The sequence below is a fragment of the Lycorma delicatula genome, chromosome 7, assembly GCF_047948215.1.
Source record: "Lycorma delicatula isolate Av1 chromosome 7, ASM4794821v1, whole genome shotgun sequence".
Lineage (NCBI taxonomy): Eukaryota > Metazoa > Arthropoda > Insecta > Hemiptera > Fulgoridae > Lycorma > Lycorma delicatula.
In genome coordinates this window covers 117,242,079-117,263,409 of record NC_134461.1, presented here as the reverse complement: position 1 = coordinate 117,263,409, position 21,331 = coordinate 117,242,079, and the positions used below count along the sequence as shown (strand labels likewise).

The following is a 21,331-nucleotide window of genomic DNA, read 5'->3' as shown; positions in this document are numbered from 1 at the left end:
AATTACTTTTCGCTTAATTCATATTTAAAAGGACATTTAAAAAGAATCGCAAAAATTAACAATAACCGAATCCGAATAAAAAAAACCTAAATATTGAACACCTTTCTTTGCACAATCTCGAAACAAATTTTTTAATTTCTAGTAAAATTTAATACACACAAACAGAATACAGTATCTTTTAACAATTTTTTTTTAGATCAAGGACGATTAAATATATAAAGAGTACATATGAAAGAGTAAGCTAACTAAATAGCCTACTTTTCTACTGTCGAATATTACAAAACTTTAAAGGGAATTAACGAGTCACTCGGCTAAGCACTAAATCATCGACATATATTAACTCCACCGTCCGAAGTTGGAAAAAACATACGTAGTTTACCGGAATAAGCAAAGCGCAAACGACGGCCCATTCAAGAGGGCCGTCGCTGCCTTTTAATATATAAAATATATAAGAATGTAAAATTACACTGAAAACAGTGGTTCAATCTTTAACAAAACTAATAGGCGAAATTTTTATCTCGTAAAATAAAAAGAACTATACAGTTTAAATGTTCGGAGTATGTTTAGAAACCTGTGAAACTTTACTGTCACCAGAAGGTAGTCAGGGGTATGAACTAAAGTAGAGTTCACTAAGGGAACTAGGAATAAATTTCGTTGTTGCATATAACATTTTGGTGGTACGTTATTATTCTGTTGTCTCGATTATTATGACACATTTACTAAACTGGCTCTATAAAGTGTAGAACTAGTCACGGGGTTCGTGCTTCCGCGAACTCGGTTGGGTAGTTCAGAGGGCAACGATGTATGACATTCAAGATGTCCGGATAAGGCCTGCAGCGAAGGCAAAAGCTGAGTTTTAAAATCACCGTTGTAAATGTCTACCGAGGAATTTACATCGATGGCATCTTAACGAGGCCTTTCTTTTTCCTGTTTAGCCTCCGGTAACTACCGTTTAGATAATTCTTCAGAGGATGATATGTATGAGTGTAAATGAAGTGTAGTCTTGTACATTCTCAGTTCGACCATTCCTGAGATAAGTGGTTAATTGAAACCCAACCACCAAAGAACACCGGTATCCACGATCTAGTATTCAAATCCATGTAAAATGGCTTTAGTAGGACTTGAACGCTGTAACTCTGGACTTCCAAATCAGTTGATTTGGGAAGACGCGTTAACCACTATCAATGAGGCCTGGCTTAAAAGGTTAGAGGGCGAAAGACGACTCCCATTAAAGTCCATCAGGGCTAGGAATGGGGAGAGTGTGGCGACCGGAAGCATCACAAGGCGGGTGTCTTCTCCTACGGGATTGGGAGGTCACCAGAAGCTCTTGTCCTTAACTCCCTAATGGAGCAGACCAGAGTCCCGTTTAAGTTAAAGTCAAGTTTCATTGCACAATAACTACATTAAGGTTAGATCTAATTATCGTTGTTGCGAACAATAATTATGAGGTAAGAGATTTGTATTGAATTATATTCATATCTGCAAGATTAAGACATTTACAGTCATTTAGAGTACACAGTAGAGTACAACAGTTCCCGTATGTAATACGATGTCTGACGAGTGTGTATACAAAATTTCATCACGCTTCGCCACTCCAGTCTCGAGTTATATTCGGCCGCGTACGTTGTGTTCATGGACCCTATGCGGGCTCGCGACATGAAACAGAGAAGCGCGATAAAATTTTGCATTCGTCTTCAAAAATCTTTCGTTGAAACATATTCTATGATACAGCAAGCATTCGGTGATGAAGCCGCATCTCGTACTACAACATACACATGGTGGAAACGATTTAAAGAGGATAGAGAGTCGTTGGATGACGACGAACGAAGCGGGAGGCCGTCCACAACTGTTCAACGAAAACGTTGCGAAAGTACGCGCGCTCCTGCTCGAAAACCCGTAAATGGTCAAACCGTGGATTCTAAATTTGGAAGTAATTAAGACGCCTGATGCGTCGCATCGTCGAATCCGGCCCGAGTACCGGGATCCGGACAACTGAACTCTCTTGCACGGTAATGCCCCGAACACACACGACAACGGTTTTAACACGTTTTACGCCGCAAACAAATCACCGTCTTATCCCACCCGACTTGGCTCCAGCAGATCAGTTTTGTTCCTGAAATTCCGCTTTTTCGACGACATTCCGGCCATCCAAAGAGATGATCACCGAGCAGTTGAAGGCGATCCCACAGAATGATTTCTCCAGAGCGTTTAACGGTTCTACCGGCGCTGCAACGAGTATATAACTAGAGAAGGATTTTACGTAGAGGGCTGATATGAATAAATTCGTTTATCTTTAGATCCGTATTTTTATTTAATTTAGTTCGGGAAATTTTCAGACATACTGTGTAGGCGCGGGATCTTCGCGCTTCCGCGAGTTTCGGTTAGGTAGTTCCGAGGGCAACGAAGTAGGACATGAGAAGATGTCCGAGAGAAGCTTTCAGCGAAGCTAAAGGCTGAGCGTTATATCACTGATGTAAAGTCTTCCGAGGCATTTGCATCAGTGCCATCCCAACGAGGTCGACTGATAACTGTGAGTTATGATCAGTTAGAGGGAAAAGGCAAAAAGACGACTTCCAGTAAAACCATTCGTGGCTAGGAACGGAGGAAGTGATGTGGCACCGGAATGCCACAAGGCGGGTTGCCTTCCCCATGAGGGAGGGAGGGGTTGGGATGTCACCAGAAAGTTAATAATATAAAATTAAAGGATTTACTTAAAAAGTCAAATTAGTTCTTCGTAATAAAAACTTAGTTAAACACCCTGCCTGAAGTTTACTTCGAAGTCAGCTCTAGAATTTCAGATTCTAAAAACTCGCCGAATTGTAAAAGATTGACAGTCATTTGACAGGAGGTATATAAATAAAATTTATAAACGGTTCAGTAATTTTTTTTATTTTTCTGAATAAACTGTAATAAACAGCATACCGTATGATAGGTCGTCACAGAAAGTTGTTCAATCTACATTCATAACTGTACTAGATTACGACAATAATTAATAAGTAGCATAAAACCTGTTACGATTAGCCGCAAGTCAAATTACTTATTAGCTGTTCGTAAAGCCAATCTGCAAACTAGACTACAATGACAATTAGAATATAAAATTGTAAAAAAAGAAAAGAAATAACATGTAATATATTACTATGTTTATTATATACACAGCGCAAAAAAAAGAACCGTAACTGTATTAAGGTCAGTGAAAGGGAAATGTGCAAATATGTAAGTAAACTTGCGTTTGTATACGGATATTATATTACTTCATTGCCACTAATACTTTTAACAGCTGTTTAAACATTTTAAATTTATTTCATAAAACGTTATACTTTACTTCAAATCACTCTAATAGTTTTGTTAACGGCAGATATCGTGTAACGTTCAACGGGCTAAACTATTGTGTTGAGACTGTAACTGACCTAGCGAAGGCCTGAATGCAGTCACAATATACACAAGATAAAATTAACGATGTTATAATCAAATTAACTTAAATCTGAAATATAATTCAACGAAATTTTACAAGATTCTTTTCTTTAAATTAAACCGTAACTGAAGGTCATTGGATTAAGCATTTTTAAAATATTATTTTGAAAACGTTTATCATCAATCACTATTCATTCTGTATACCTACTTTCTTATCCAATTACAACGGAAAACAATTCCAAAAATACTATACAATCGATTTGTTTTCATGAAAAAATGTTTCTACTGAATTTTTCAATGTCTTTTACATCAAAACTAAAAAAGAAAAGGACGTTGACATGACAGACTTCAGAACATTTTTAATAATTTTGCCAAACAAAAAAAGAGTACTGTGTCTGCAAATTATTTTTATCACCTTCAAAACATTTTCACGGAATTCCTGAAAAATAATGAAATCTATTTTTTATTTATTTTGTTTATATAAACTATTCCTTAAGAGTACAGTGAATGAATACAAAAATGAGTACAGTGAATGAATACAAAAATGAGTACAGTTAATGAGATAAAGAAAATGTTTAAGAACATAACAAATTTTCCAACTTTCTTAAATTTTCAAGGGAAATATCCTTTCAATGTCTAAATGGAATCAAAATAATTATATATAAATAGTAGCTCCCCAGGACCACTCAGGGCCGGCGGGGTTCTCCCGGGAGCCTCAATGCTCGCTTCGCTTGTCATTCCCGTCTAGCCAGGATCCCCGCAGTGTTCGTTACCTTGATGGTTATGAGAAAAATACTGAACAATTAAAGTATTCAAGCTTTATAGAAACAAATTACAAAAGACAGAATAGTAGCAAATAACTTATTTCTGTTACCACGGTGACAAAACCTAATTTAATTTTCAATTATTAATTTTTTTCTTCTTTAATGAATATCTTTAATTGACAACTTCATCCCTAAGGGGATTAAGGACTCTGTATATGGCTTAAAACCTTTCCTGGGATCACGAATGTATCCTGCAAATTTGAAAGCAATCGGTCGGTTCTTGCGTGATACAAAAACATACAAACAGATAGACAAACAAACTTTAGGCTTTATATGAGTGCAAGGTGAACATAAATTATTCAGCGTAATTTATAGGTTAATAAAAAATGAACAAAGCAATTGATCTTTTTAAACATTAGTGTAGGTACTAGATTTACTGGTGACTTTAAATGAACACGCGAACGACAGGGGCAATCGCCAGTTGAGCATGGCTACCGTGTAGGAGAAAGCAATATGCGTATTATGGTTTCATGAAAGCGGATCTGTTATTACAGTTCGTAGACGTTTTCGTTTTAAGAAAACGTAGTACGGCCGTGATCCTTCTAATAAAGACTCTATTAAACGTTGGTATCAGTAGTTTAGAGATACAGGAAGTGTAATACACAAAAAAGTGCTTACAGACATCCGTCTATGAGGAAGCTACGGATCGAGTAACAGAAACTTTTTAATGAAGCCCGAGTAAATTAGACTCCTCGTACGAATTAAGAACCAGGAATACCGCATCGACAATCGTGAAAGTTCTAGTCAGGGCCTAAAACTTCATGCATACAAAATAAATTCAATGACGTTAAACCCACGCCTTTAATGTTACCATAGATATTCTTGTAAAAGTGAACAAAGATAATGCGTTTTTAGAAAAAGTAATCTTCTCTGACCATTTTTCTGGACATCTGACCATTCATCTGGTCTAGATCTAGATATGTCACAAGACTATGTAGAACCTCAATTTGAACATCGGAAACCCGATCGACGTTTACTTCCATCAAGATGGCGCACCACGACACTGAAGTTTATATGTTAGGGATTACCCACAAGAGCAATTTCCTCTATGTTGGTAATGGATCAATTCCCTGGTCGCCTTGATCCCCTGACGTCATGCCACTCGATTTCTTTCTTTGGGGATTTGTCAGATACAGAGTGTACGCAATGAAGGTTGTCAACATCAATTAAAAGTAGAAACGAAGGTGTAATTAATGGAATAACTCTAAATACTTTTCGTGATGTGTGGCGTGAAACTGAATATCTTGTACATATTTTACGCGGCACAAAAGATGCTCATGTGGATCGTGTTTGAAGTTAATAAGTGTTGTAAACAAAACTGTTTGAAGTCACCCGGTCAACAAAAAAACATACACGTAAGTACACTACTTTATTATTTTTTTTTATTAACACCTAAATTGAGCTGAATAATATATTATCACTTTGTATATATTATAATGCTATAATAACCCAAAACCAAAAACGAAAGATTTTTAAATGTTTTTTATCATCTACGAAGACAATATCCATATTCATTAAAAAAAATTTTCATTTAAGTAATATGAAAAGACTTACAACGGGGGGGGGGATACAACTTCTCCTACAAAATAAAAAAGAATATCGAATTTGGTTTTTATAAAAATTAACCTTGAAAATTCAAAAACAGATTAAATTTCCTCGTTTTAGTGAAGTCAGTTTAAGTGCTGCTGATTAAAATATAATGGTCAAAGAAACGACCTCGATCAAATGTTTAATTTCTACAATAATTCATTAATTAAAAGGAAAAAATGCCGGTAAAGAGTTGCGTAACTTTTCCGGTTAATCCGGAACATAAAATATGTAAATACTCCAAGTAAAGAATTACTAAAAAAATTATTCTACTCTTTGAGTAAAATGTTGAGATACGGACGCCTGGTGAAATAATTCCCCATCATCTCGAAACCGATTGTAAGCAATATTCATTTAATGACATCAATGACCCATATTCGGAAGTAATTGCATAAAAGTTCATAAAAATCGGTTAATTCCAGTCTGAATATATTAAGCAAAACGATTTCTAACGAAAGAGTATAAAGAGAAGGTTTATTAACCGCCACTCATATATGAAAACGTCAATTCATGTTCAGAGTTATATATTAATGTAATGGAATCGTCTTGAGAAGGTGACCGGTTGCAAAAACGACAAAAAAGAAGTAAGGGTTTTTTGCTTCCCTCCCGTTTAAGTGGAGTGGGGTTTGAAAAACATCAAACTTTATCAGAGAGTATCTTAGCTACCTAAAGAGCATTATATTAAGTGAAAGAAAATGTACCTATCTTTAGTTTGAAATATATAACAAATAAGGTCTGCATCATGGTATCAATCCTCTATATTCAGAAATCATAGTGTCAGATTTCATGCAAATCGGTCAATCCATTCTGGAGATTTCAAACAAAAAAATAGTCCAACATACGTACATCCTTCCCGAATTTTACTATGCTAAAGTGTTTTATTGATGTCATGGGGTCTTATGGAAATTTGACCCGATAAATATATTTTTCCCTTCTCTAGTATACTACATATTGATGAACATCACAACTCCGTAGGAAGACATCCGCCTTGTGAAGCTTCCGGTCGCCACCCCCTCCATTCCAAGCCCTGATGGGCTTTAACGGGAGTCTTCTTTCGCCCTCTATTTTTACACCTCACAGCAATAAGCCAGGCTTGGTTGGTATGCCACCGATGCAAATGCCTAGGTAGACACTTACATCGGTGATTTTTGAACTCTGCTTTTGCCTTCGCTGTAGACGTCGTCCGGAGATCTTGAATGTCCTAAATAGTTGCCCTTATATTGATGAACAGTATAATTATATATTCGGGGGGGGGGGAGGGATAAATTAGAGGAAACTGGTTGTTCGTATTGGAGCGTCGCAAAGAGTTAACCTTTCTTTTTTTCTTTTTCTGTTTAGCCTCCGGAACCATTATAAGGTATTACTTCAGAGGATGCTAATCCTGAGATGTGTGATTAATTAAAACCCAACCACCAAAGAACACCGATATCCACGATCTAATATTCAAATCCCCCGCGCTTGTCTTCCCGAGCGGAAGATATACGAGTAGTTCGACGCATGACCAAACCCCAGTAGTTACAGTTTATCTTAACGAACTCTTGGCCAACTAATACAAAGTTACTATATTCACTACACGAACAAGGGGACGGAGCGCTGTGCGCACAAATCCCATTGGACACTTACGGAATCAGTCGTGACTCGTACTCAGAAATGTATCGTACCTGAAGGCTACCATTTTGAACATTTACCTTAACCACTATTTGGAACATTCAGTTTGACCAGGAAGTACACTTATTTTTCAAATTAGACTGTAGCCTTACTATTTCCAGATATTTAACCTTGTACGTAAGAAAATAAATTTTCTATGACAGTTCAAAGTGTGTAAACACTTTTTTTTTGGCTCACCCGTATATCAGCTATATTCTTGTAAGTACACACTCCAGCAAACCAAATCACTGAGAATGGTTGCGAGACAGCAGAAACACATTTTATTACACAGTTCGGTTCGGTTGTTAGAAAAAAAAGACTGTCAGTATTTAAACTTTTATACTTAATGTTTAATAATGTTCTATAATTACTGGTTTACCTGTAATAATTACACTTGCCATGTATGCAGGTTTAATTATTTATTTTTGACATTTTTTAATATAACATATTATTTTAAAGCCAACTTCAAAAAGCCAACAAGATTGGTTGTCATATAATACCTCTAATTGCTTACATTAGCGATAAATATTAATCCCACAAAAATTCTACAGATTAAGAAACTTAACATTTATTTACAGCAAAACTTAAAAGGTCCTGTATCCTTTTAATACCTTAAATAATTATACGTTTCCTTGGATCCACTTCCATTCGTTTTGTAAACGAATAATAATACCTGGGTGAGTAACAGGATTAAAAAATTCTTATAAAATCAAGTTTTTTACTGTTCTTCAGAATCAAAACGCTTTGAAAAAAGAATGCATCAAAAATACTATAATAATTCAACTTTTGGTAATTAAAGGTTTGGTCAGGAAAAGGCGCCGAACCTTTTTTTAACAATGTTGACATTTTAAACGATCGTTAAATAAGGTTCGGACGCAAATTTCATACACTAAATGAAAAACACCCTTTGCATTTTCAGGATTTAATATAGCAGCTATTTAACAAAAAATACTTAATGAAAAAACTATTCGAAAACCCAAATCATTCATTCAGAATAATGTGTATTAACAGCTGATCATAAACAGCTGATCATACATTACAGGATGATCATAAAATTGTTAGTTTTAAGTTTGTTATCAATGCTTTCAGCAGATGTTAAAATCGAGTTTAAACGATATTTAACGATATTGCAGGCCTATATTATGCACGAATTGCTAAAATTAAACTATCAATCTTTGGAAAATGCTAATAAACATAAATATGAATTAAATATTTATCAAAAATTCACATTTAGGAGAAATTACGTATGTATTTGAATAATTAATGTTTTAAACTTTCAAAATATTCACTAAAATTAATTTTAAATAAATTAAAATCGAAATTAAAAGAAAAAATCGATTAAATTTGGGAGCTTCACATCAGGAGAGGAGTATTAAGTTATTTTAGTGACTATGTCAAACAAAACAAGTTTTCAGTATTAAAAACTTGAAATTCCGAAAACTTTATTTATTTTGGAGGCTTTCATACTCAAGGGAAAACAATCGGCAAAATTAATTTTTAAGAAAATAATCTTTAAGTGGTGATAGTAAATTAAAAAAAATTTTTAATTGTTAAAAAAAAATATAAAAATACAGCCATGATTCTAAATAAAGTAGTAAATTTCTAGGAAGGGGGAAAAACTTTTTGGCTAATCTTTTGGCCAAGAAATATAAAGAGTAAGGACTATCAAAAAATTAAGATTTTTACATTTTAAATTTGAAAGTGGTTTGAAAGTCTACTGATGTAGAAAAGCAATTCCTTTCTGAAGCAAGATATAGCAACAAAAAAAAAATATATATATATATATATATATATAGTCATTTTTGGGAAAGGAGGTGAGTATTACATAAAAGCTTTTGGTAATTTGTGATCTTGATAAAAAAAACACGTTTTTTGTAAAGTGCCTCAGTACAGATTTGAAGTATTATTTCGGCCAAAAGACACCGACCCCTATTCCAATTTTTGCAAACGTTTAATCTATTCATTATTCCCGAAACTAGTTACTGTGTACCAAGTTTGAAGGAAATCGGTCAACGGGGTCCAGAATTATAAAACCAAATACAGGTCAACGTACGTCAAAAATCAAATTTAGCCAATCAGTCGAGTTCGACCCGTGGCGATTCCAAAGAATTTTCCTGGCAGGTTTTACGGCTAGTTTGCCATAGCATTTCCAATGTGGTTAATTAAAACCCTTGAAACCCAACCACCAAAGAATACCTCTATCCACAGTCTAGTATTCAAATCCATATAAATGCAACTACAGCCTTTACAAGGACTCGAACTCTTGATACGAGTTGAACAATTAGACTAACCCGGCGGGTTACGTACACATGCACAAAGTATAAAAATAAATTTTTGGGGAGCATTAAAAAAAAATTTTTTTAATGTCTCCTTAAGGTACAAAACATAAAAAAAAAACAATTTTTTAAATCTTTTACCGATCTGGGTACTTTACTGTTATAGCTGCAGCTGTTATAGTTCTTTAGTCGCTCTAACCAGTAATAGTATTTTTTATTTAAAAGAATTTAAAAAAAAGAGAAAAAAAGTATTTTTTAACCAATCAATATTACAATGGTCTAATACGAATAAGAATAAAAAGCATGAGGAGCTCATTATTAAAAATAATGAGAAATAAAATATTTCTAAAGTTATTAATATTATTCAATATAAATTTGTGTGTATAAGTATGAACATTTTTTGTCTGTATTTTGATTTTGATTTCGGATTATATTAAGCATCGTTAGAGGATTACAAAAATACACCGATGGCTGCGATCGGCAGTCGAGTTCACCTTAAAATAGCCGCCAAAGTTAAAATTTTGTAATAATAATTACGCAATAATAGTGTAAGCTATCAAGTTGGCACAAAAGCATTAATGTAAGTCTTATTAAACTGCATTAAATATATAATAAAAGGATGCAAGACCAAAAAATCTGATGTGGACACCACATTACTTCCTTGTACGCCTATTAAATTACATATACACATTTTTAAAAGTACATAAAATTTTATTTCATTAATAAATTCTGATATTTCTTCATATTTTTTTTATTTATTATTTATTGTAAAAATCTTTACAAAATTATTAATTAATCAATATATTTAAATTTTAAAAATATGTAAAAAAAAAAAAATGAAATCGCATTCGAACCGATGTTCCTTTTCCTTATAAGAAGGGATATTTCCCTTGAAATATCCCTTCAAAATGGATATTTCCGTTGAAATCTGAAAACCGAAATTTTTCGCGATCACAATACTTCCTTTACTTCGTACAAGGAAGTAAAAATCGCGGGAAAACTAACTTTTTAATAACTGAAAAAAAATTGCCATAAAACCGTCAAAACAAGTTATAAGCAAATAATATCAGCTCAGCGTAAATACAAGTTACAGATAATTAATAATTAAGAGAACAGTAATAAGTTCGTTTGGTAAAGTCTAACAGGACGAATTTTGTTATTTGGGAAATAAATGGACGATGCAGGAGCGATATAAAATGCCGAATAGTACAGGCAAAACGAGCCTTCACTCAGAAATATAATTTGTTTACATCAAAAATTAAACGTCAGCAAAAACATTACTATATTATACTATACTATTATTATATTATTACTATAATTACTATACTATCAACCAAAATGAGTCTACACACCAAAAAAATTTTAAGTCAACAGGATAATGCATTAAATTACAAGATACGATTCCAAGAGACAGGATTGGAATTAAATAAATGCGTCAAAAAAACGTTGATTTAAAAGTACAATGGAATTTAATTAGCACTAACACATAACACTGAATGCAAGGCATTTTTTACCATTTTTAAAAAGTCGGACGGTATAAAAAATAAATACATTTCGATACAATTTGTAAAATGTAAAACAATTAACGAAAAATCATCAATTAACAATAGTTTTAACAATAGATTTACAATAGATATTTCATTAACTTTTTTAACCTGTAAAGAAATAAAGTCGTAGATCTTTCTTTTCTTCTTTTTTTTGTCTTAGTAGATAGGGAATGTAGATCTTTTAAACTTTAAATAAAAGACTTAGTACCTATCTACCAAATTTTAAGAAAATCGACCAAAGGGGTCCAGAGTTATAACCCCAATATGTATGACAAAAATATTTTTTTGGACTTGCATTGGAATAAAAAACTTTTATCGCAAATGTTTTATTTAAATGTCTCCTTAAGGCACAAAACTTTTTACCGATCTATATAATTTTTGTTATAGCTATAGCAGTACATATCGCCACAAGCGGGCAAAAAAAATGTAGAAATAATGATAAAGATTTTGATTATATCGGGAAAGAGGAATACGTCAACTTTAAAATGTGCTTATGCAAGATTATATCGGGAAAGAGGAATACGTAAACTTTACAATGTGCTTATGCAAAACCCAAGTTAACTTGGTTTTGCTAAATTTCAGCTCAATACAAGACATCACTCCTGATGTCTTACTGGATACACATTAATCATTATTAGAAATTAACAGTAATGCGATTTCAATATCCGATGTTTCATGTAATGCAAACGTTGAATTAATGGCATCTAAAAAAAAATTATCAGGCTATTTAATTAATACAATACAAAACAACAGATAATTAAATCGTTTAAATGGTTTAATTTAGTTCGCCGCCAATTTCCTACTTCCTAAACTTACCTCTTACATCCTCAATTATTATCATTTTTCCTTTTTTTTTTTAAAAAAAAGGAATTATACCTTCGTCTTATTTCTCTGTTTTTACTTTCTACAAATGTTTTTAGAAACAAATTCAATAAATATCAATACCTTAATAACATATGATCCATGTATCTTGTCTTTTTTTAAACAAAACTCTGTCAAATACTTTTTCCTTCTCCAATCTCCAATTCGTTTCAAAAAAATGCTCATTTCGTATTATCGCGTCAAGTTTAACATTTTTCTTTAAAACAATATTCTTTTGACTTTCCTAGTGAACATATTTTGCTGGCCTCAAGAACTAAATTCTATTCAGATATTTCCAAGAATATATTTTCTACAATTTATAACCTGTACGTTTCTTTTCTACAGTAAAATATCTCTGGCTTGGGCTAATTTTTTATGATAATTTCAATCCTTTCCAAATATAACCCCAACCATTTTCGACTTTAAAAAAAAAAGTGAGTAATGAATAAGTTTATAATTCCCTTAAATGTATAGTTATTCTAATTGGCAATACAATTTGAATATGTAATTTTTACAAAATTGTCAATATAAATCATAAAAGCAATTGGGTACATCAAAATTTTCGGTAGAGGAAAAATTCTGTCTTTTCGATTCGATGGACACGTGAAAAAATCTTTTAACCGTATTATCAAATTCCGATTTCAATTATTTACTTCGAAACTTTCTCTGTCAACCTTAAACAAGGCACATTTATTTTAACAATATAAAATGAGATTATTTTTGTAACGTATTTGTAAACATTCTAAATTTATATTCACTTGGAGACGTATTTAATCAACATTTTATGTTTATCTTTTCCCCAATTTAAAGACTAAAAATCTGTTCTAAAAAAATTTGTAGAATTACACAGTAAAGATCATAAACGACGTGTATCTTATAATCTATATTTAAAACAGATTAGCTTTTTTTTTTGGAAACCTAGGTTCAACAAACAAAAAAATAGATAAATAAATATAAATAACTACACTTGCATTCTAAGCCCTAAAATAAAACCTCTAAAAATTATTTTACACAACACACACACATTTATTTAGATTAATGGTGTCTATGAATACTACTAGATCATGGGGTTTGAATACTAGTGGTGGGTTTGAATATAAGATCATGATACCGGTGTTCTTTGGTGGTTGGGTTTCAATTAAGCACACGTCTCAGGAATGGTCGACCTGAGACTGTACAAACTACACTTCATTTAAATTCATACATATCCTCATTAATCCTCTGAAGTAATAACCCCAGAGGTTAAACAGAAAAAGAAAAGTATCTGTGAATGTTACACTTTCATGTTAAACTACTCAACCGATTAAGCTGAAATTTTGCATGAACATAGTTTTTATACCTGGAACATAGGACTATAACAAAATGTTTCATTCTTTCAGAATGGTAGCCGTTTTAACAGCATGCGGTAACAACCGGATATGTTCCTTACGGATATTCAAATTTAATATGGCCAAGCGGTTGGTCAAATCGAATTCGAATACTACTTGCAGCATTTGAAATTGAATTTTTTACAAAAAAAAAAGATCTATCTTTTCAACAGAGAAAAGTAGCTTTAAGTAATCCGGCGTTATACAGCGCGCGGCGCGGTGGCTGAACTTACAGTGGCTCAGCCACTGCCACTGTTACTGTACGATGAGCTACGCGACTGTATGCACCTGCCTCCAGTTAGTTGACTATAAAATAACACTAATTAAACAATTTAAAAAAAGAGAGAAACCAAGTACGGTCACTTCCTCGTGGTGTTGGTCGGGTAACGCAAAAAACCACGCAAAATACTTTTTTACAGGTACGAAAAACGGGTAACCAGCTATAACTATTATTTTTAAGATGGGAGCTTACTATTATGAAATCTGCGTACTTCAAGATCATTTAATCGAGTGTCCTGGCTGACCAAACCTTTGCTCTGAAAAAATTATAATATAATGATAGTTTTTATAAATTGAGCAGGCTTTAATTGTTATTTATCAGTATTATTCTCACAAGCATGAGGATAATGAGCATAGTGAAAGTCCACAGGGCGGGGCGTCCTGACTAGTATTATATACTTTTACCAATCTTTTTTTTAACTAAATTTAATTAACCGTTTTACATTTTAATTAACAATCATTTAACATTAATTATTTTTTTTAAATTTTTAATAGATAGAATAATAAATTATAAACCAATTAATAGTAAAATAGTATTTCAATGTTATATAAACATTGACAAACAACAGATAATTACTTAAAATAGTAAAAATAGAGATTAAAATAAAATCCAATTAAAAAAATAAATATTTTCTCAATTCTTAATCTAATGTTTGATATTTACATTGCCACCATTAAAATAATCAACTTACTGATAGTTAATTTGGCACAGATTTTGAAAAAACATCGTATTGTTTAACCAATAGATTCCTCGGTTTTATAAAAATAAAAAATAAAGTCGGTTTTATAAAAATATTAAAATTTTTTTTTTTTTGGTATGAAATGAAAAGCGCGAGAAAAGTGTCTTGATAAAAATACGTAAACAAACGCGGAAAAACAAAAGGAAAATTCTGTATCAAGATTAAAATTGTTTCTCTAGAATACGACAGTATGTATTTTTTTACTTTAAGTTGTCCGATCAATTTATTTAACTTTACGGATGAAAATTATTTTAATATCAGAATGGCACACGTTATATTTCATTACATTATAACGATCTAATACAGAATAATAACCGCGAATATTTTTCTTAAATCTTCAAATAATCTAAATAGGAGATGTTTTTTCTTTTAAAAAGTTTTTTCTTTTAAAAAATCTTCCACTAAAGATTATTTGGAAGAATAGCTAGTATGTAAGCATTAGAGGAAGTTAGGATATTCCTCTCCCAAAATAAATAATCCTCAGAATCTGTCCTTTTAATAAAGAGTAAAGCTTGAACACAACACACAAATGTACTATGCATACACAAACAAACAAAAAAAATTTCAGATCGAACTTGAAGTCTGAAAAATTATAACAATCAATTTAAACTAAAATCACTAAAATTTAGTTATTTCGAAATCCAGTCGTGTAGGGCATTTTTCACATAAGATAAATCTTTATAATTTACTTCATCCGTGAAATTGGCGTCGAAGGAATCCTGCAGAAGAAATAGCACCCGCCAAAACTCCCAGGCGGAAAAATGGAAAAAAATAAATAAATAAAAGCTATTTTTATATAACACTAAGGGTTCAATGTCGAGAACAATAAATATATATATATATATATTTTTTTTTTCACGCGCGCGTGCGTGTGTGAATATGAATATATACTTCTGTTTTAAATAGTTAAGTTTTGTTCTAATTTTCTATAAAAGTTTCCTATAAAAAATATTTTTTAACCTGTAAATAAAATGTAAATCTTATGATAAAATGTTACGTAAATATTAAAACATAACGATAAAAAATAATAGACTGATAACAAAATTATATACATATTTAAACGATTAACTTCTACAAGCGGAATTAGAATTAAAATACAGATGGAAGAAACAACGAATACACTTCCCAACAAAATAATATTCTCAACAATACAATTTCTAAACACCATAAAATAGTTATTTGTTAAGAAAAGTTAATTACAAAATCAATAAAAATAATCTACCTTTAAGTTTTCCTTTAAAACTATCTACAACAAAAATAAAACTTCCAGGAACTTTTAACCTGCTTACAAGATAGTGTCGTAATTCACTAATAAAAGTACTCATTCAAAACTTCGACGTTAGGCAGTTTAGCCAGGTAGAACTTTTACAATTTCCCCACTCGACCAACAAAACAATCTCTTTTCCCCCTCTCTAATAACTTAATGAACAAGGATACTATTAACGACCGATGCAGCCAACATAACAAACCTAAATATATTTTATACACCAGAGCTTAAGTGTCATTGAAAATTGAAAGTAATTTTTCGAATATTTAAAATGCAGTAACATGCTTACTGTTTATATATATATAAATTTCAGCCTAATAAATTAGCTTAAAAGCAATTATTGCAGCTGTGATAATGCAGTTAAAGCAAACAACTAGTAACAGTCTAATAATAAATTAGTATTAAATTATCTGCATTCGATTACTCAATTGAATGTTCTAAAAAGTAACTGTACGACATCACGAATTGTATTTTAGTTTCTTGGATTTTACGTAATATAAATTAGAAAGTTAAAAAAACAAGAGTGGGACAGATTATAAGGAAAAAAACCGTTAATATAATAACTTCCTTTAAACGTTAATTATAATTTAGTAAACTAATATTTCCAAAAATTGAACAAATATAAATAAATACTGGAATAATTGAATAACTGCAAATTCCAAAATTATTTAATTGTCACAGCGTAAAAGATTTTTGCAATTGCCAAAACAAAGAATTTATATAACTGAATTTTACTCCAAAATGACATGGAAAAAAAAAATAACTGGAATTTTTTTTTTAAAACGAGTTCTATTCATCTGAATACCGATATTTCTAGTTTCACTTCAAAGTTTTAAATTGCAAAATTAAAAAAAAGAAATTACGTGAACCAGTATTAAAAATCCACCTGTTATTATCTATTTAGATATTAAAGCTGATAACCAATCAAAAACAATTAATTTTATGATAAGAACCGGTGTACGTACGTAATGTGCCATAACAAAGCGTTATAAACGACGACCTGATGTGAGACACCAATCATTTTCAAAAATATCATACCCCTTCTCAATAATAATTACTATTACGTAACCATTCTAAACTTATAGAGAAAATTAAGCATACTAAAATTACCATGTCGAAATCTATCGAAATGGATATGATATTTCAAACCTTCACCATAAAGACTGGTTGTATATGTTCATCATTACGTTCAAAGAAAGAAACTCTGATTACTGTCCCTTCTCCTTATGTTGCTTTATAACCATAAAAAAGGTTGCAAAAGGTGATGCAAAACAATAGGTTAATGTATTCTTTTTGTTATAAAATAATACATTATACACGCCCCTCCTACTTCTATGCACTTTTGAACTGCTTCCTGTAAGAGAGTTTTCGGCCAGGAGAGCAGAAATTTTTTTACCGCTTCTATGGCCTCTTCATAGGCCATAGGCCATAGTTCTTCCTCGCAACTCTTCTTTTAATGGGCCAAAAAGTTGAAAATCGCTTGGCGCCAGGTTCAGACTGTAGTCTGAACCTGGTTTTGAGGTGTTGGACTGAGTGGTCCAATACCTCAAAACCGAGATCTTGAAGGCAAAGGACTATGTTTTTTTTTGCCGTACGTGATTTTTTGCTTCAGTAAACGCAGTAGCTCAGAGTAGTTGCCACTGTTTACCGATTGACCTTTAGGCGTGAAGTTAACCACAAAAATGAGCCTTCTATATCCCAGAATATCATCATCATCCCCTTTACATCTGAGTTTTGAACTTTTTTGCTGTAGGCGACGGAAGTTTCCACAATAAACTTTATCGCTTACTCTCGGATTCAAAGTGATGAACCCATGTCTCATCTCCTTCATCTTAGTAACGTTTCAAAAGTTTCTGGGAAATTTTCTTGTGGATCCTGGTCAATTGAACCCAGAGCCAGACTTTTCGAAAGTTTAAAGAATCATGGACGATTGAAAATGCTGAACCACGGCTTATATTCACAACTCACTTGCGATGTTATCAACTGTATGTAATTCATCCATTACCAAGAATCATTTGTTTAACCGCTTCAATATTGTCGAGTAAACTAGTAAGTTACTGCCGGTGGCTTACAGAATCAAAACACATCAGATACGACAGTACGAAGAATTTAAGCATAACTTGACTCCAGAATTTACGAGGAAGTTGGAGTAAACATCAAGTTTACAAAGTATAAATACACAAAATAAGATAATGAAGCCTCGATGCAAACTTTAGATATATATTTTACTTTTTCTTAAAAAAAAAGAAGAAAAACAAAACGTCGGACAGAAGGAGAAAGAAGGGAAATTCGCCATATTTTAGATACATAGAAACTTATCTTGAGTAGTTTTTTGACAAAAATGGGGTGTAAACCAATAAATTGAGGGTAAAAATCCCTGCTTTCACTTCAAGTAAAGGGAGTATTGTGATCACGAATCGGTTTTCATATTTCAACGGAAACATCCATTCTGACCGTCCCTGAATTCATTTTGATTAGTTCGGCGTGACGTCTAGCCGTAGGATGTTGAAACTTTGGACTTAGCACTGCTGTAACATCTAGTTGTGTACCTCCCTTTTTGATTGCAATGGAAATTAAAATTAAAATTTTTAATTAATGAAACTTCAACTCATTTTGTTTTTTTTTAACTTTGATTGTAAAAAATTTTTTAACTTTATTTAACCCGTGATTGTAAAAAAAAAACAATAAATAATAATTCACTGATAATAAAAAAAAAAAAAAATATAAGATAAATAAAATTAAAATAATAGATTTGGTGAAACATCTAATTATTTAATATTAATTGAAAATTATAATTTAGAATAGTATTATTTTTGGATTAAAAATAAAATACATTTTTGAATTGTAATCGATTTAAAGAGATTGTAGAAATATTTTTTTCACTGTGCGTAATATGCCCAAGATTTCTGGTGTGTCGTATAAATAAAAGTTAATAATAATTAAACTACTCCGTTTAGTGAACTCATGTATACGGTTACAAAAAAGTAATCAAGAGACTTTTACTCTGACCTATTATTTCAGGTAAGACTGTTGAATTAATAACTGCGTAAATATTTTATGTTAATAAAAACTAATATTTTAGCAATTGTGTAACTGTCCACTTTATTAAAGAATTGGAGGATCGTATCCCACTTTCAAATGAAATGCAGAAAAAAATGTGTATACGTAATTTAATAGACGTACAAGGAAGTCATATAGTGTCGACATCATATTTTTTTTTTATACTTGACGTGGAATATCTTTGTTAAATGGGTGAAAAAACATAAGAAATCACTAATTCTGGCCCTTAATAACATTCTAAAAACTTCAGTACAATAGCTGAAATGCGCGAACGAAATCTTTCAGTAGCCGTAACTCGCAAACGAAGTAATTTAGGACATATGTTTATATGAACTTTTTCCGTTATTTTAACGGGTAGTTTCTGGAAGAACTTCGTTATACACTCGTGTGTGTGCGCGCGCGCGCATGTATATATACACACAGACAACGCGCGCGCTCGTGTGGGCGCACGCGAATGTGTTACGTCTAACTACAGTAAAGGTATAAAATTTAATTACAATTCAGACAAATAGTAACAGATTTATAGCTATTTTTAAAGTTCGTTAATTTCGGCCACATTATAATCTAAAATACCGCCAAAATCTGTTTGCTACTTTAAATCATGACGCAAAGGTGCATAAGATACGTTATCAAGGATAACCTGACGAATCGTTACATTGTGGTATGTATCTAAGGTCACAAAAGAGTATAAGATGAAGAAAGAAATACATACGTTAACCAGATATGCCCTAAATGTGAACGACAAAGGACAACGAAGGTCTTTTTTGTATTGACTGACTGTCTTGTACATATGATTTTTATGTAACACATTACTTCGAATGCTACGTAGCTTATTCTTTACAACATTCAAGTACTCATCTTGCATGCATAATCAAAATTAAGAATATTACTCAGTATTACTCAAGCGGTTACATCGTCTCTTTCAATTTCTGGTATTCGCTGTTAACGAAACCAATAAATAAATACAATCAATAATAATACCGATACTTAATTCATTAAAAATATGAATACTTTTAAAAAATAAACGAAAGCGAGCATTTAAATACCTAGTCAAATAACAGAGCGTACATTTAAATACGTAGTCAAATAACAAAGATAAAAACGAGATAATTTACCGTTCCCACAGAAACAATTGCTAACATATTAAATGACATTTAATCATATTTTAAACCGCAGTAATTATAAAGCGTGAATTACCTAACAGCTCATTCTACAAGTAAAAATAAAGAAAAAAGTACATATGAACAAAGTAAACGCTTCGTTAACAAGTTTCGGCTGGCGAAAATTTTCGCCCAGATTTTCTCCAGTGAAATTAAGCCATACAGAAATTCTTGGGATGCAAAAATTTAAACTAATGGCAACAGTTCTATATGAAATTCTATCTGACAAATTGATAAAAAATGAGTCCCAGAACTGTAACTACAATAGTTTTTTTAGAAAACCGGCGAAAAACGCACGCACTATTTTACGTTTTACTAATAACTGTTAAATAGCCAATAAAAAGATAAAACTTGTAGGAAATGTAATTCTTTTAAACAAAATAGTATAAATAAAGTAAACGGAAAAAAATTTAAAAATTAAATAAAATTGGCTTTTATTTAGACAATACAAAATTAAATTTAATTGGAAAATGGTTTTTATCAATTTATTTCAACCGATTTAACCGGGTAAAAATGAAGTCTCAAAATAAATTACGCGTAATTCATACAGGATCCTAAGAATTTCTTTATCGCTTCATTTCACTGGAGATGAAATCTGGACAATATTTTTCGCCAGCCGTAACTCCTTAACGAAGCGTTTGCGGACCTATGTTTATTATGTACTTTTTTAATAATAATAATATTATGTATAGTTTTCTTTATTTTTACATGTAGAAAGAACTGCCAAAGTATCTGCATTTACTGGTAAATCAACCGGTATAATATCATTCGTTATAATTACAATGATATTAAAAAAATTTTTTTACAAAAAAAAAAATTAATAATTAATTACAAATCAACAAAACATTTTATTAATACGATGATCTATTTGAGCTTTAACTGACAGGTTACAGCGAAAATTCTGGTTAAGACCGATAAAGATCTACGAACCGCATTATTCTCCTAAGACTAAGCAGTCAAATAAAATTTCATCGGTTGCTAATTTAATTAAAATCTTTAATGTAACTGTTTACTTAACGTAAACAATTATTTCATGCTTTAACTTCTCAAATACGCGGGCATAAAACTGTAAATAACCTTAACAGTTCAAGTAGTACCAACACTATTAAAAACACTCTAATAGTGCTATATGAATAATCTGTTGTATTATGTGAATACACGAGTGTCTAACGGGACAGAAAAGAAAAAAAGAATTTTACGGAGGGAGATTCCAACAGACATAAGTTACGCATATTGTTTGATTCATAAGATGTAGTGCATTTATTTCAGTACAAAGAAGGTTAACAGAGGACAAATCTCCTCGCG

General features: G+C 31.8%; 1 protein-coding gene across 2 annotated transcripts in view; it reads right to left on the bottom strand.

Annotated features, from left to right (window-relative positions):
• Ctr1A (Copper transporter 1A) overlaps positions 1-21,331 on the bottom strand; it is a 113,350-nt gene that overhangs the window by 67,996 nt on the left and 24,023 nt on the right. Inside the window, exon 1 of one of the 2 annotated variants that reach the window (XM_075371792.1) lies at positions 15,762-15,918. The exons of the other annotated variant lie outside the window; for it this stretch is intronic. The gene's annotated coding sequence lies outside the window, so the exon portion shown is untranslated. Of the gene's footprint in view, positions 1-15,761; positions 15,919-21,331 lie in introns of those variants that run through there. 2 annotated transcript variants of the gene reach the window in all.